Genomic DNA, 15060 nt, shown 5'->3' with positions numbered 1-15060 from the left:
GGGGTGCTGTCCATAACTAACATATTGTTTGTTTTTGATACGTTTGGACAGGGTGCAATTTTTAAAAAAAAACAGAGAGGGGGGGGGGGCAGTTATACGTGGGGTGCAGTCCATAACTAATGTAACTAACGCTGGCATGTAAACGAAAGTGAAACTTTACATACTTTCAATGTCCAACTCCCAGGTTCTAAAATTACAAAAATTAAATGGTTAATATGTTCGGTTGTGTTGACATTTCATTGACTACAAATGTGTTAGAACATGTTCATCTCACAGATGAGTTCGTTCAGAATCAGCTTTATCACAAATCACAGACTCGATGTTGTTCACTTCTCATACATTCCCGTTGCGCTGTTTTCTCATTCGATCTCTGCTCAGTGCATTTGCCGTCGACGCTCAGCGTCCATGCACTTCAGTGGGACTGAGTGGAACAGTTTTGTTCATTGCCTCAAAACTGGACGGTAATTGGATAAATGCCACGATGTGGTCCCGCCCCCAGATGCTCGGCGTCTCGGGGGTGAATGGAGCTGTGGGCGGAGCTTGGTCGGGCTGGATGCCAGGCTTCCACGTGCTGATTGGAGGATCAGTCGAAAGGCTGAATCCCATTTGATTGACAGCTATTTTGAGATCTACTTCTTCACTGACAGTTCAGTTTAATACCGTTGTGCATTCTGCTGTGAAATGGAGAGAGAAACCACTATGAAATTACTTGTTCATTTCTTGCACTGTAAATAAAACACACTCATTGTACTTCCTGTTTCAATTTAACATAATTTCAACATTTTCTTGTTTACATGGTACGATAAGGTCACTGACCATTTTCTGAAAAAGGAACGGAGGGCCGAATTTATGTTTAAATAACTTGACTTTTTTTTTTGATGTAAGCCGACAATGACTGTCTGAAAGACGAGCAGCCGCCACTGGTATCCACTGGACCTGTATGTATGTACTGTAATTATTTATATCTCTAATCATTTTGTTCTTCTTTTTTACCTGTCGATAGCGAGCTTTTGCATCGAAATTTCATACACTATGTGCACCAGTTAGTGTATGTTCTGTTTGACAGTAAAGTGTATTCTATTCTATTCTATTATATTCTATTCTTCTCTATATTCTATTCTATCATTAAAAATGTGAATAACCTGACATGTCTTGAGTAGAAATATTACATATAGCTCCTTTAAGTGAGCACGCTGACTGTGGGATCACACCTTCAGGTACCATTTGTGGTTGTAATTTACTACTTTATACCTGCCTAATATTACTTTTGTGTCATATAATAGATTCATGTTTGAGGTTGTTTTTTTTTTCCTCAATACTGACCTTCATCATCAATACACTATTCAGTGCACCAGCAGTGACTGTAACCGTGGCAACAAGTTTATTCAGCATATATAGCCATGATCTCATTCAGCACCTACTGTGTGAGAAGAGAATGCTCAGAGTCTTCTCAGAACCCAAATAACCACGAGTTACATCTCACACCTTGATGTCGGTACCTGCATGTCTATATTACAGAGGATGAGATGAGTTTACAGCATGAATGTACCTGTAGCTGAAGCTCAGACTCCATTTGTCTCTTCTTACCTGGTTGATATTTTCATTTTTGGCAGTGTATATAGGTTTACTCAGCTACCACTGAGCTCGTGAACAGCAAGTGTAAGTCCATGCAGCGCTCTATAACAACAAGAAACAGAGTTATGCTATGGTGTTTGTTCTTTATCCAAATAAAAATTCCAGACATTTTTCAAAACTGTTACTTTTTTCCCAGACCTTGACTTTATGTACTTTCACTTGTGTGCCTACTTTTTTGCTTGAGATTGTACCTGTTGTGTGTAGTAGAAAACTCATTTAATAAATGTACAAATGCATAATTCGCAGTAATGATGTTTAACGGACAGAAACATTTTCAAAACATATGAAAATCACAACAGTGCATGGAATACACACAAACAAGTTTCACTAGAATCATTCCAGACCGACCCATTAGTGAAATCATATCCGTCTTTTCCTCATGTTTACCTCCGCCAAGGAGGTTATTTTTTGCCAGGGTTTGTTTGTCTGTTTGTTTGTTTGTCTGTCCGTTAGTGTGCAACATAACTCAAAAAGTTATGGACAGATTTTGATGAAATTTTCAGGGTTTGTTGGAAATGGGATAAGGAAGAAATGATTAAATTTTGGTGGTGATCGGGGGGGGGGGGGGGGGGGGGGGGGGGGGGGGGGGGGGGGGGGGGGGGGGGGGGGGGGGGGGGGGGGGGGGGGGGGGGGGGGGGGGGGGGGGGGGGGGGGGAGGGGGCGCAGACCAGAAAATTTCATCCAAATCTGTCCATAACTTTTTTGAGTTATGTTGCACACTAACGGACAGACAAACAGACAGACAGACAAACAAACCCTGGCAAAACATAACCTCCTTGGCGTGGGGAGGCCCACGGGGGGGCCACTGATCAGCCTTGGCGGAGGTCTGCGCTCTCCGAGTGCTTCTAGTTTCTCATGCATTTCTTATCTTACATGATTATGTGCCTTTGCGCGTACTCAAAAATTCTACTATGAGAGAAACTTTTTTCCTACTTTATTAAGACTTTCACTCGAAATTCCAGATTTTTCAAAGTCTGCAAAACAGCATTTCAAAATGCAGACTTTTTAAGACTTTCAAGACCTGCACAAACACCCTGTACATTGGGCTATTTTGACATACCCAACAATTGTAAGTACAATTTCCCAGTTTGGGCTCCATCCATCCATCCATCCATCATGCTGATTTTGGGGCCTCCCTAATCCGAATGACAAATGGCATGGAATACGAATGACCTAACCCTACCCTTGTAGTCATTCGTTATTTCAGCCATTTTTCATTTGGATTAGGAAACCCTGAATTTTATTTCACAACAGGGTAAGATTTTCATATTGTATTCAAACATTCTCAGAGACATGAGACTTCTGAACCTTGCTTTGACTTTGTTTACAGGCTCATATTACAATTAATATGACCAAAAGATTTATTAACCCATAAGACCCAGTGCTACTTTTGTGGCGGGGCCCATTTGAATTTTTCCCTCTCTTTTAACCTTTCTTAAATGATTTATCACTATTTATTAAATATTATCCTTCACATTTGCATTTTCACTGTAAATCATAAATTTTTCGGTACTTAATTTCCTATATTCAATTTCGAGAAATTTCATTGAAAACTCAGACTTTATTCAATTATTATATCAAAACAGAGAAAACTTAAGAAAAGTGACTTTTTTAGTCAAATCTATCATTAACTGAACATAGAACAAGTATCTCCATCCACTGTCATTGATCCAACTCCATGGGTTTTACTGGTGAATCAATGTTGTAGAAGATGACAGTGTTTCCACGGTAACTACGCAGCCTCTGACATCCAAATGGGTCATATCTGATGACCATGAAAGACGACAAACTGTATTTACACCAATTATTACATGTATTGATAGGATTAGTGGATCAACAGGTATTAAATAGTTTATGTTAGTGTTGGGCGATACCACATTTTATGATTCGATACCAATAACTTTTTTGGCATATTATTCGATATTCAATACCCGATACCGATAATTTCAGTGATTCTTTAAAATTAAATGTTACACTTAAAGAGACTCTCACATGACAAATACTGTCCATTAACAGCTGTAATGTGCATAATGTTTAGTGGCCATTTGTTTCAGCAGAGAATAATTTAGAAAAACACATGATATAAGTAATTAAAATAAATAATAATTAAAATATCCAAATAAACACAAATGATAAATGTTATATATTGAGAGAGCTGCAGAAGGAAGTGGTATTTCTTCTAATTCTGTTGTTTTTTTTGTTTAGTTTATTCCCAGTGAAATCCGCCTCCTGTCGAACTAAGCATAAGCAATGGTGGACACATCAACAGTCCTTTGTGTGGTTTTATTCGTTCAGTTTATCGTTATACCTGTATCCCTGTGAGAAAAGGAATGTTCCGTCAAAACCACAGTACTGTCCTTCGGGGTCCCCTAAGATAAGAAGCACGACAGGAAATCATATGATGGAGGAAAAAATCGTAAGCAGAGAATTTTACCATGGATGATTCTCCTGGTGAGCCTGTCTCCTGAATACTTTTGAACCCCTGCTGAATGATGCTGAAGCAGCGTTAGTCTACCAACTCCTCCAAGCGACCACTGTTTTGTTGGTGTGATCTCCTGCTCTACACCAGTATTTGTCACCAAGAATTATACAATGACTGTATAAGAGTGACCGCTAAAGATATTTATGTATGTGTGCTTTACATTTATATACTTAAACCCTTTCACCCCTGAGACATTATTCCAGGTAAACGGCTGCTGTGAATTTGCATCTGTTTCAGTAGTCGCTTTTCCATTGACCCTCAAATTGCGCAAATATAACTTGCGCATAAAATTTACCAAATGGAAAAACGACAATTTCGCCAAAAGTCTCATTTTTCGATTAAAAGTTTTTTGCGCTGGCAAGAGGTGGTTTTTCGGGCGTAGCGCAAATGGTATATCATGCAAAACTGCAATGGAAAGACCTTTTTTTCGCAACTACACTGTACCGGATAAGTTGAGTTTGCTTAAAAAATTTGAGTAAACCGGTTACCTTAAAAAATTTAAGTAATGAGTAATGAAAACTTGAGTGTATTAAACTTAAATGCTTGATTTGAATGTAAATGCTATTTTAAGTACAACACACTAAATGCCAAGTTAATTTAACTTAAAATTTTAGCAACGTCAATTGCGTTGGATAATCACTAGCTTAATATCATCAGTGCGTTGTACTCATTCCGAGTAGATTTAAATTAAGATCTTTTGCAGTATAAACTGCTTTATGAAATTATTCAACTTAATACATTGCAGCATGGATGGAAGTTAAGCAGGAAGATAGTTCAGTGTACTTTACCAGACCAGGATATGATTTTACTTTGGTAAGGCATAAAGATTTTCATTGAACAAGATCTAACCTAGATGAACAGGAAAGCCATTGTTGGGTCTATGGCTCTCACTCATGGTGCAGCTCTACAAAAATACAAAAAACAAACACAAAAAGGCCAATAAACACTGACATACACACATTAAGTCCAAATTAATACTAACACTACAACCCTGCTGAACCCCTGCACAGAAAAAAGAACACATTTTCAACAACATGCCCAATACCCACAATGCAATGCAGAGATAAAAAGGTGTTGTCATGACTAAACTTAGTGATTTAATCCATTCAACTTAAACTTTTTCGTACTTCCGACTATGTCTACAAATGTAGATATACTTAGCATTTTATAGTACTGGAATAAAACTTAAATCATTTAAGTACATTGTAATTAAAGCATTTTAGTAAATACAAAGCCCGGGCTTACAGTGTAGAGTCAGGTAAATTAAAAAAGCAGATGTTGACGTACGTTACAACAAGCGAAGAAGAAGAGAACATGTCGTGGTATGTGTGGACACACCAGGAAACCCAATCATTTTTTAATTTAGCACAGATAGAGGGGTAATATGTAATAATAATGAATATATCTGTAAATCAACACCATATTTCGTTTGTTGCCATGTTTATTGAATGACTTCTCGTTTCATCTCACGATAATAAACAAATCATTGCATTTATGATTTAATGGAAAAACCGACCTCACGCACTTCTGTTTTTCGACATTTAGTAAATATGGGTAAAGTTTTGCGCAGATGTCCAATGGAAAAGCGACTACTGTTAAAAAGCTGTTTGAGTAGTTTTGTGTTCCTTTTTCTTCAGTGGTTTTACTTTACTGTGTGTTTTAGGGTCAAAACAGGGTGAATAACAGAAAAACACAAAAAGAGAATTGATATAAATGCACTCAGAATGTACATCAATAACAGATTTAGGATGTTGAACATGAACTGTGAACTGGAACACACTGAACAATAACAAGTATTTGAATGTTGGTGCAGTAGTTTTGGTTTTTAGCTCTTTTTTTTTTTTTTTCTAAATCAGTCCAGCAGTGTTACAGCTTTTGAGGTGCATAAACCAACGCACCTTTCCAGCAGTCCCTCATTAGGTTTCAGTGAATAAATTACCTGCTGGGGGTGGTTACCTTACAAATGTTTGTTCATTGATGTTTTTTGTCTTTATGTGTAAAATGTAGTAAAGACTAAAAATGCACTCGGAGAGCACAGACCTCATCAGATCATCAAAATATGTCCACCCCCCTGCTCCCCCCCGATCACCACCAAAATTTCATTTGTTCCTTGTGCCAGTATCAACATTTCCTGAAAATTTCATCAAATTCTGCCTGTAATAATAGAAACAGAACTCAACTCTTTGCCTTCCTTGAAAACAAATAATGTCGTGCAAAAAGCTGCTTTTTGACACCTGGTTTAACTCTTAAAAACACGGTCAAAACTTGGTAAAAGCACAGTTAAAAAAAAAAAAAAAAAAAAAAAAAAAAAGAAGGAAAATCACCAAAATGCTGCAAACAGTGAAAACAAAACAAAACAAAACAAAAAAACACAAGGAAAATGGTGTTAAAAAAAAAAAAAAAGCCCAAATCGTCTATTTTTATAGTTAGTCGGTCTCACTCACTGCTCTGTGTTTGACCCCCATTACCCAGGTGGCGGGGGGGGGGGGGGGGGGGGGGGGGGGCACTGAGCATGCTCAGATGTCTATGGAAAGAACAAGTTCTATTCTATCAGCACATTTTGAAATTTTCACTATTGAGTAAATGGTTAAATTTATAAGAATATTCAGAACGTTCACCACAGACACGTCAGGGGTTAAAGGGTTAATCATGTACTACATTTACAAAATAATTGTTGTACTTTATTTATGTGCTGACAGAATGTTCTGAAGATTACCATTTGTTATCCAAAAGGGTTGTGTACGTTAAGGGAGAAACCAAAGCTCCAGATTAATTTAATAGTATTCTCTATCTTCTCGTGCCAGAGAATAGTCAGGGAATAAAAGAATCCCAAATAGATTTATGCGGTGTGTGTCTTTCAGAGTTTACACTAAACACACTCATATAAATACAATGAAATGCACCTGGGTTTGCCAAGTCTCCATCCTTAAAACTACATATTGTTTGTTTTGTTTTTATTTCGGTCTGAAGAACACAGTCCACAGATCCATCCAATCTATAGATCCAACAATCACTCCATGAAATGAAATTTATAAAACAAACATCCCTAAATAAATAATGGTTTTATACAAATTAAATAATTAATTTAAACAGACTGAAAGGAGTAGGCTGACGCTTTCTGCTCATTTTTCCTACCCTTTATACATTATTCATTATTCATTCAGAGGAAGCAGCATTTAAAAAAAAAAAGCTAAGGCAAGAACAAATAAAAAAGTAGATGTATTTCTGTTAGAGGTTAATCTTTGGAATGGCCTGGAAGAACGATTCAAACAGTCTAAAACAATTAAAACTTTTAAAAAGATGTGCAAATTAACTAATATTCAAAATATAGAGCTCAGGAACTGACTAAAAAAAAAAAATACTTGTTTAAAAGACTAGGATCATATTGGTAGTTGAGATAAGGACATGATTTACCTGAATTAAATGTATTTTCATCTGTTGTATATTTAGCAATGATTACACTGACATTTTTCTATTTGTCTGTTTTCATATGGAAACATTGTGTTAATTGTAAATAGGGTTAGGCAAATAAATCACTTAACTTCAGCCTAAACCCTTTCAGTGGCATTGTATATGGAACAATGGATATGTTGTTTTTTTTGTTGTTTAATTAACGACTGAATAAACTACTACTGCTTTATCTTACGGCACGTCCTCAACTTCAACCATATATTCAGACTGAAAATGACAACAATATGAATGCTGAAATAAATATTAAATGTCGCATACAAATTTAAGACTGATAATGGAGTGACTTTGTGGAACAATCTAGAGCAGGAGATAAAGGATAGTACAAAGATAAATAATCAAAAGAGGTATAAAAATTGTTTCGAAATAGGTATATTGGAGATGAGGATACAAATAGTACTGTCTCAAATACCATCCGTGGTTTCTTGGAATTAAGAGAGAGTAATTATTATTTCAGAGATTTTCATGTTTGTGAGTGGACTGAAGTGAGGATAAATGTGAAGTCTAGATGGACGGGGTTGTGGGGTGAAATTATGGAATGGACTTTTGATGCATTTAAGTTATTCACTCCTTTGGCGAAGTTTAAAAAACAAAAACGACAAAAAAGTGCCTTAAGTTTAAATTTTTTCAAAATAGTGAACTGAGATGGTAGTTATGTTTTTGTTTTGATTTTTGAAAAAAAAAATTATATTATTATCATCATCATCATTATTATTATTTTATCATTTTATCATTATATTATTATTATATTATTATTATTATTATTATTATTGTGTGAATGCCGTTGCTGTACACATTTAAGTTGATATAAGCAGTGTATTTGGTGAAATGGACAGGCAAAAAAATAAGCTTTTGCAGTCATATTTATAGATGTTTTTTAAGGTGAGAGATATAAATAGAATAACAACAAAACAGTGCATCTAAATGCCATCGATAAGTAAACCTCAGACTGATGTGAAGTACATTCTGTTGAGGAATGCAACCACCTAACGGTTAAAATTGTGGCTGGTCTGAGCTCTGATGTAGGCGTTTTCCTGAGGGAGGATCAGGAACAGACCATACACTGGACCACTGAAGTCCTCTGTCTCAGTCAGGACCATCCTTTTTCTGCCGAGCTGTCATTGTCCACAATCTGTGGCAGTGTTATTTCTGTGATTTTCAAAGCCATTTGATTGTCCTCAGTTGTTTGTTTTCTTGTTTGCCCAGTTTCCCTCCAGTTGGGATGTACATTATGCTACGGTAGCTCCACAGAAACTGACAAGTGTTCAGTGTTTTTAAGGCAAGAAAAGTGTAGTTTCTGTTGAGATTTACTAATGACTCAACAGGACTCATAGATCTAAATTCCCTAAAGGGGCTACATGAAGTAATTCTACTGTAATATAGGGATGCACCGATACCGATACCAGTATTGGGTATTAAGGTCAAGGTAAACTTTATTATCCGCGAGGGGCAATTTGTTCGACAGCCAGCAGTATCACATAGACAACAAACCAACAATAAATACAATAAATGGTCCATTAACCCTTTCATGCATAGTGGTCACTACAGTGGACAGTTATTCTACAGCTGTTCTATTGTTTATTTATGGATTTTGTTGTTTTAATTCCATATCAGCTAACACAGTGGACGCTCATGCATCATCTCAACACTGCAATTCATACCATTACTGTAACTTTCCTGTTCTTGATAAACCTGATCTGCAGTAGCATGTTTAGTGTAAATCAATTGCTAATTGTTATTAGACTGTAATGAACAGTTTTCTGAAACAAAAAGGTTTTTTTTTTTTTTTTTTTTTTTTTTTTTTTTTTTTTGCATATCCTCCTGGGACCTAGCAATCCATGTTGTCCTCTATAGGGGACAAAAGTTGACAGTTTAACTTAAATGCTGCCCATTGCAAAGGACATTCCATTAAACAAAATCAATCACAATAAAAATGATTTTAAAAATGTATCTGAAAAAACTGTTGCATTATGCAGTTTCCAAACAAGATAATTTTTATTGTAAAAAAATAAAATTCAATTTCCTGGGTCTCAGGAGGATATTATCTTCATGAAATGAGTAATAACTAGTATTTGAATGTGAGAAATGTGAGAAAACATTAGATTCGGCACTAAAAATGTTTTTATTTCATAGGTTTCACACAGTATATCACTTTCTGATGATGAGTTTTAAATACATGTTTCTTTCCTTCAAAAATTAAATGCATGTTCTCCAGCTGAATGGACATTTTTGTAACTCCATGAAAAATAGGTTCATAAAAAAAAAAAAAAAAAATTCGATTGCATTGCTTTTTCATGCCTAAAGGGAATAAAAACACTCAAGAAAAAAACATTGACAAAAGTTCTCATAATTCATGCATGAAAGGGTTAAAGACAATAGCACCAACGTTACAAAGAGTTATTCAGAAACAACGGCTGCCGGAACCTAAGAATTCCTCATCCTATTGGTCCTACATTTAGAACACTGTATCTGCGACCTGATGGAAGCAACTGGAACTCATACAGGGGATGACTGGGACCATCAAGGACTGACTGAGCCTTCTTCAGAGTCCGCCTCCGGTACAACACAGTCAGGTCATTGAGTGTGTGCCAGCCATTCTGCAGCACATTTTAGTGATGCCCTGCAACCTAACCTATCGGATCCGATACTCAGCGTGTGTACTTGTACTCGTAAAAGTACTCCAATACACCACACCGATACCACTTATTACTACTGAGTTTCTTCTTCTCAAAAAACTTTACTTTTCTTTGTGGAATTTGTCTGGTATGGTTAACTAAGAGTGGCGCCCCCTGGTGGATTCATGAGAAACACTCATTCCAATGCATTAAATGTCAGTAGCAGCACTTTGTTACAGTCAGACTAATGACAATGACAATAAAGCACATATTCAAAAGTAACTAAGAACTGTAACGGTATTATTAAGTATCGGTACTCGGTATCAGCAAGTTATCAAATGTAAATACTTGTACTTGTAGTTGGTCTGGAAAAAAGTGGTATCGGTGCATCCCTAGTATATATTAAAAACTAGGGCTGTCAAATTAACACATTAACACAGATTAATCATCCTCATCATTAATCTGATTAAAACTTAAACATAATTAACCCATCTGCAGCAGAATGACTCTGAACGTTTCTGCCAACACATTTCTGTCAGTTTGTTTGAGTAGAGTTAGCGTCATGCATGAACAAATGGGCAGTTGATCTGGTAGTGACAGGCAGCAGAACCAACCCATAAAGATGGAAGACACTAAACAGCACGTTGACCCTCTGGATGGAAATATGAGGACAAAAAAAAAAGAGACAGAACAGTTGTTTACAGTTGTTTTGAACTGTTGAAGGTGTTTCATAAACACATTAAGTGCACATATTTTCCCTTCTTTCTTGAGTTTGCTCATGCAAAACAGAACATTATTAATATAGATTAAAAATGAACAATATTAAATCTTGATTAATCAAAATTTATCCACAGCAACCCTGTGATTAATGTGATTAAAATTGTAATCATTTGACAGCACTGTTAAACCTGATGTGAAATTGAAATCATCTGAACAGTTACGAAATTCATTTATTTACGTTGATGAACAAGTTTTTTTAAATTTTTTTTAAGTGATGCAGTAGGTAACACATGTGAAAGATGACAAATAAGACAAAACAAAAAGACACAAACTACATATTCATCTGTATATTGGTGTGAGTGAGTGAGTGAGTGAGTGAAAGTGAGAGAAAGAAATGAAAGGAAAGACAAAGGAATTGGTAACAACAACAAATGATAGCAAGTGGTGCCAGGTACAATAACCCCGCCCTTCGCACATATTGTAACTTATTTTGGCATCGATCCAACTGATGTTTTCATGTCTATGCATGTGCAGATGTCAGCATATCAGTTGCCTTTATATATGTGGCAAGTTTGAAGTAAATTGAAACAAAATTGATGTTTTATATACATTTAAAATTTCACCTATTATAAGTAAATGGGAGAAAAAAGAGATTTAAAAATTCATAAAAATTTTTTAACTTGACCTACTTTTCCCAAAATGTACCGTAGTTTCCGGACTATAAGCCGCAAGTTTTTTCTCGTTTTGAGCCCCGTGGCTTATACAGTGATGTAACTCGAGTATAGATTTATACAGGCTAACGGCCTCCAGGGGGCGCTCTAGAAGGAATGCAAAAGTGAAACAGACAGGTGGAAGAGGAGAAGTTTTAATCTTAACTTTTAACAATCATTTTGCGTGTCATGCACAAACCCTCATCATGGAAAACACACGAAGAAATGCATATTGCAGCTTTTAAGTTAAAAGCAATCGATGTGTCTGTCTAAGAAGGAAATAGAGCTGCAGCACGGAAGTGCCATTGAGCAACAACGGAGGAGAGACTGAGAAGGTGTGACGGGGAATTAGAGGCTGTTTAACTCCAACACTGAAGAAGACGACTGCAGTGGTTTAATGCGCAGAGGAAGATGAAGATAGAGATCAATGACTTTTCGGGGTTTTGAACCAGTCGTGTTCCTGCCGTTTTACTGCCGTGTTACAGACACTGTTTGGAAAAAAGCAGTTAAGGTATGGGAATAAATACTTAAATAATCTTTCTGTTTACCATCTTTCTGTGTAAATACTCATGTCACAACGTGGACACCTGCGGCTTATAGTCAGGTGCGACTTATATTTTGGTGCGCCTTATAGCCCGGAAAGTACGGTAATCAGATCTATTCCAGGTCACTGACAATCTATAAACCCAATCTGGTATGAATTCAACCTATAGTTTTGCTGCTACAGACATTTAAAATTTCACCCATTATAAGAAAATGGGAAACAAAAAAGATTTTAAAAATTCCTAAAAATTTGAACTTTGACCTACTGTTCCCAAAATGTAATCCCACCTATTTTGGGTCACTGGCAATCTATAAACCTAATTTGGTATGAATTCAACCAACAGTTTTACTGCTAAAGTGGTAACAAACAAACAAACCAAAGCAAAAACAATACCCCTTGCCTTTCCTTCGGGGAGGGGGGGGTAATTAAACTGTGTTTTCTATTGTACTTCATTGCTTGTTTTACAACGTTGCAGTTTTCTTGCTCTATGCACAAAAAACAGAGGAGTATTGGACACAGAACCAGACTAGGGACAACCACAATCTACATTTTACATTTTCCAAGGTTACAAAAGTACATAAATAAAACAAAATGAAATGATCTTAAAAATCCTCCCCTTCAACTTCAACCAAACTGTTCCCATTGTCACTGCTATTGTGTAGAACACCCTTTTGATTGGCTCGCCCCTCTTTGTTCCCGCCTCCTTCCACTGATCCTGGATTCATCACAGTAAAGAGAACAGAACAATTACAGAGGATGATAATAATTAAGGATATAAATAAGTCACAGAAGTGGAAAAATCATGCCTACAGTATCACACGCTGTATATGCAAATGCAGCAGCCAAATGCAGACTCTGCTTGTTTTTGCGACTATGATCCATCACTGTATTTATTATGAGGTGAACAACAGCCAGGTGATGCTCCAAACAGGTCAGAATTTGAAGAATCAACTTTCTAGAAAAGTGGAAGGAGAAAAAAAATGGTGGGAGTCTATAGTCATCATCAGGTAATGATTAGTGGATGGCAATGATGCATTCGATGACACTAAGCAACTCTATGACTACTGTGTGGTGGGCAAAAAAAAAAAAAAAAGTGAGTGTGGCTCATCTTCATCCACCGCTGCTGCTGCTCATTGTTTCCCCTTGTAAAAGATAAGGATGCAGGGAGGGATGATGAGTGGGATGGAGGTGATGGTGAAGGCGGTGGCGCTGAGGGAGGCGGCCATGATCCTGATGCATGATGTCTGCATGAGCTGATACAATGAGGAGGAGGAAGAGAAACATTAGAGAAGGAAGAGGAGTCGAATGGCAGATAGTAGCTGAAGACCCGGCAAAGAAAAAGAGGAGGAAGGAAGAAGGGGGGGGGGGGGCAGCAGGGATAAGGTGGAAAATAATACCAAGGAGGGGAGAGCAGATTATGCACAAAAAAAAAAAATAATCCACTATAGATGTCAGATATACTTAAAAATAATATAATAAAATAAATAAAATATAATTAGAATGCACTTTAAAATATAAGTTTGGTGACATTACTAGAAAATATTAAGTACAGTCAAGTCATTTGTAGATATAGTTGAATATGTGAATAAATTTAGGTTAAATGGATTTAAATTAATACGTTTTAGTTAAGTTAAATCTTCTGGCAATACTTACAATACTAAGCAGAAATTAGTACCAGTTTGTAGTTATGTTAAATTCTACGATGTTGAGGATAAATGTGTTTAACCCATAAAGACCCAGTGCAACTTTTATAGCAGTTCTCAAATGCAGTTCTCTTTATTTAACCTTTCTGGAGTAATATTTTGCATTTTTAAACATTTCCCTGTGGTCTACATAAACTGTAAATGCTCTGCTTGGGTCTGAATTCTTCATTAATTCAACTCCACAGGTCCATCTTCAACCCTATTTCTGAGTAATGGCACCAGAAAGGTCGTTTTGAGTGCCGGCCCTTTAAATGCAAATGAGCCACTTTCAGGCCCCGCCCCTTCCAGGTTGTTGGCTGTGCTGCTCTGTCCTGTTCAACCAACAACTGAACATTTTAGGTAATCGACTTGAAGTTTGGACATATTTTCAGTTTTTACTACAACCGCTGCTGCTGATAAACAATTATGGCGTACTTGGAGAAATGTTCATCTGAAGTCTTGACCTTATATGTGCAAATGTTGTGACGTAACTAGTTATATAACGTAACAAATTAAGAAGGAATTACAGTGGGTTGTAGAAATCCACTTGATTTTTGCCAAAATGAATATAAAGATAGCTTTGCAGCACCTGGAGGGTTCAAATTCAAACTTTATGAACTATTAGGGTCCAAATACACAAATAAATGAACCAAAGACTAATAAAAGTGAATTTAGCAAAATATGATCCCTTTAAACTGTTTATAATTTATTACAATATTATCGTCTGTATTTTGCATTTTTTAGTGTAAATCATGAATTTTGCTGTTTTTCATTTCATATACTGATTTAGATGTCCATGAAAACAGAGTAAATTCAAAGGATATTAAATTGAAACAGAGAAAACTGATGAAAAAGTAACTTTTTCAGCAAAGATATCAATAACTGAATGCAAAAACCTTGAAGTAATTTCCCTATAAGATTCAGACGTGACACAGGTGCTTTTATTTCACATTTATTAATTAATATCCATACTTTATTAGCATAATCAATCCTCAAATGAGTAACGTGTGAGTATCGATATATTCCTACAGAAATGATACGCCCAACACTAGTTTACATCAGTAAAGGGTTTTGGTTGCCAGTGGATGTTTGACGCCATTCTCAAAATGCGTTCTTGTCTGTTCTTCCGTTCTTGTGATTTTGTGAAATGTCATCAGTCGCAGTCCAAGTACCATTCCGATTGAAAGTTCGCACAAACCTAGAA

Source organism: Sphaeramia orbicularis, chromosome 3 (genome assembly GCF_902148855.1).
Source record: "Sphaeramia orbicularis chromosome 3, fSphaOr1.1, whole genome shotgun sequence".
In the NCBI taxonomy this organism is placed as follows: Eukaryota; Metazoa; Chordata; class Actinopteri; order Kurtiformes; family Apogonidae; genus Sphaeramia; species Sphaeramia orbicularis.
The sequence above is the reverse complement of the archived record's forward strand: the minus strand, read 5'-3'. Positions refer to the sequence as shown.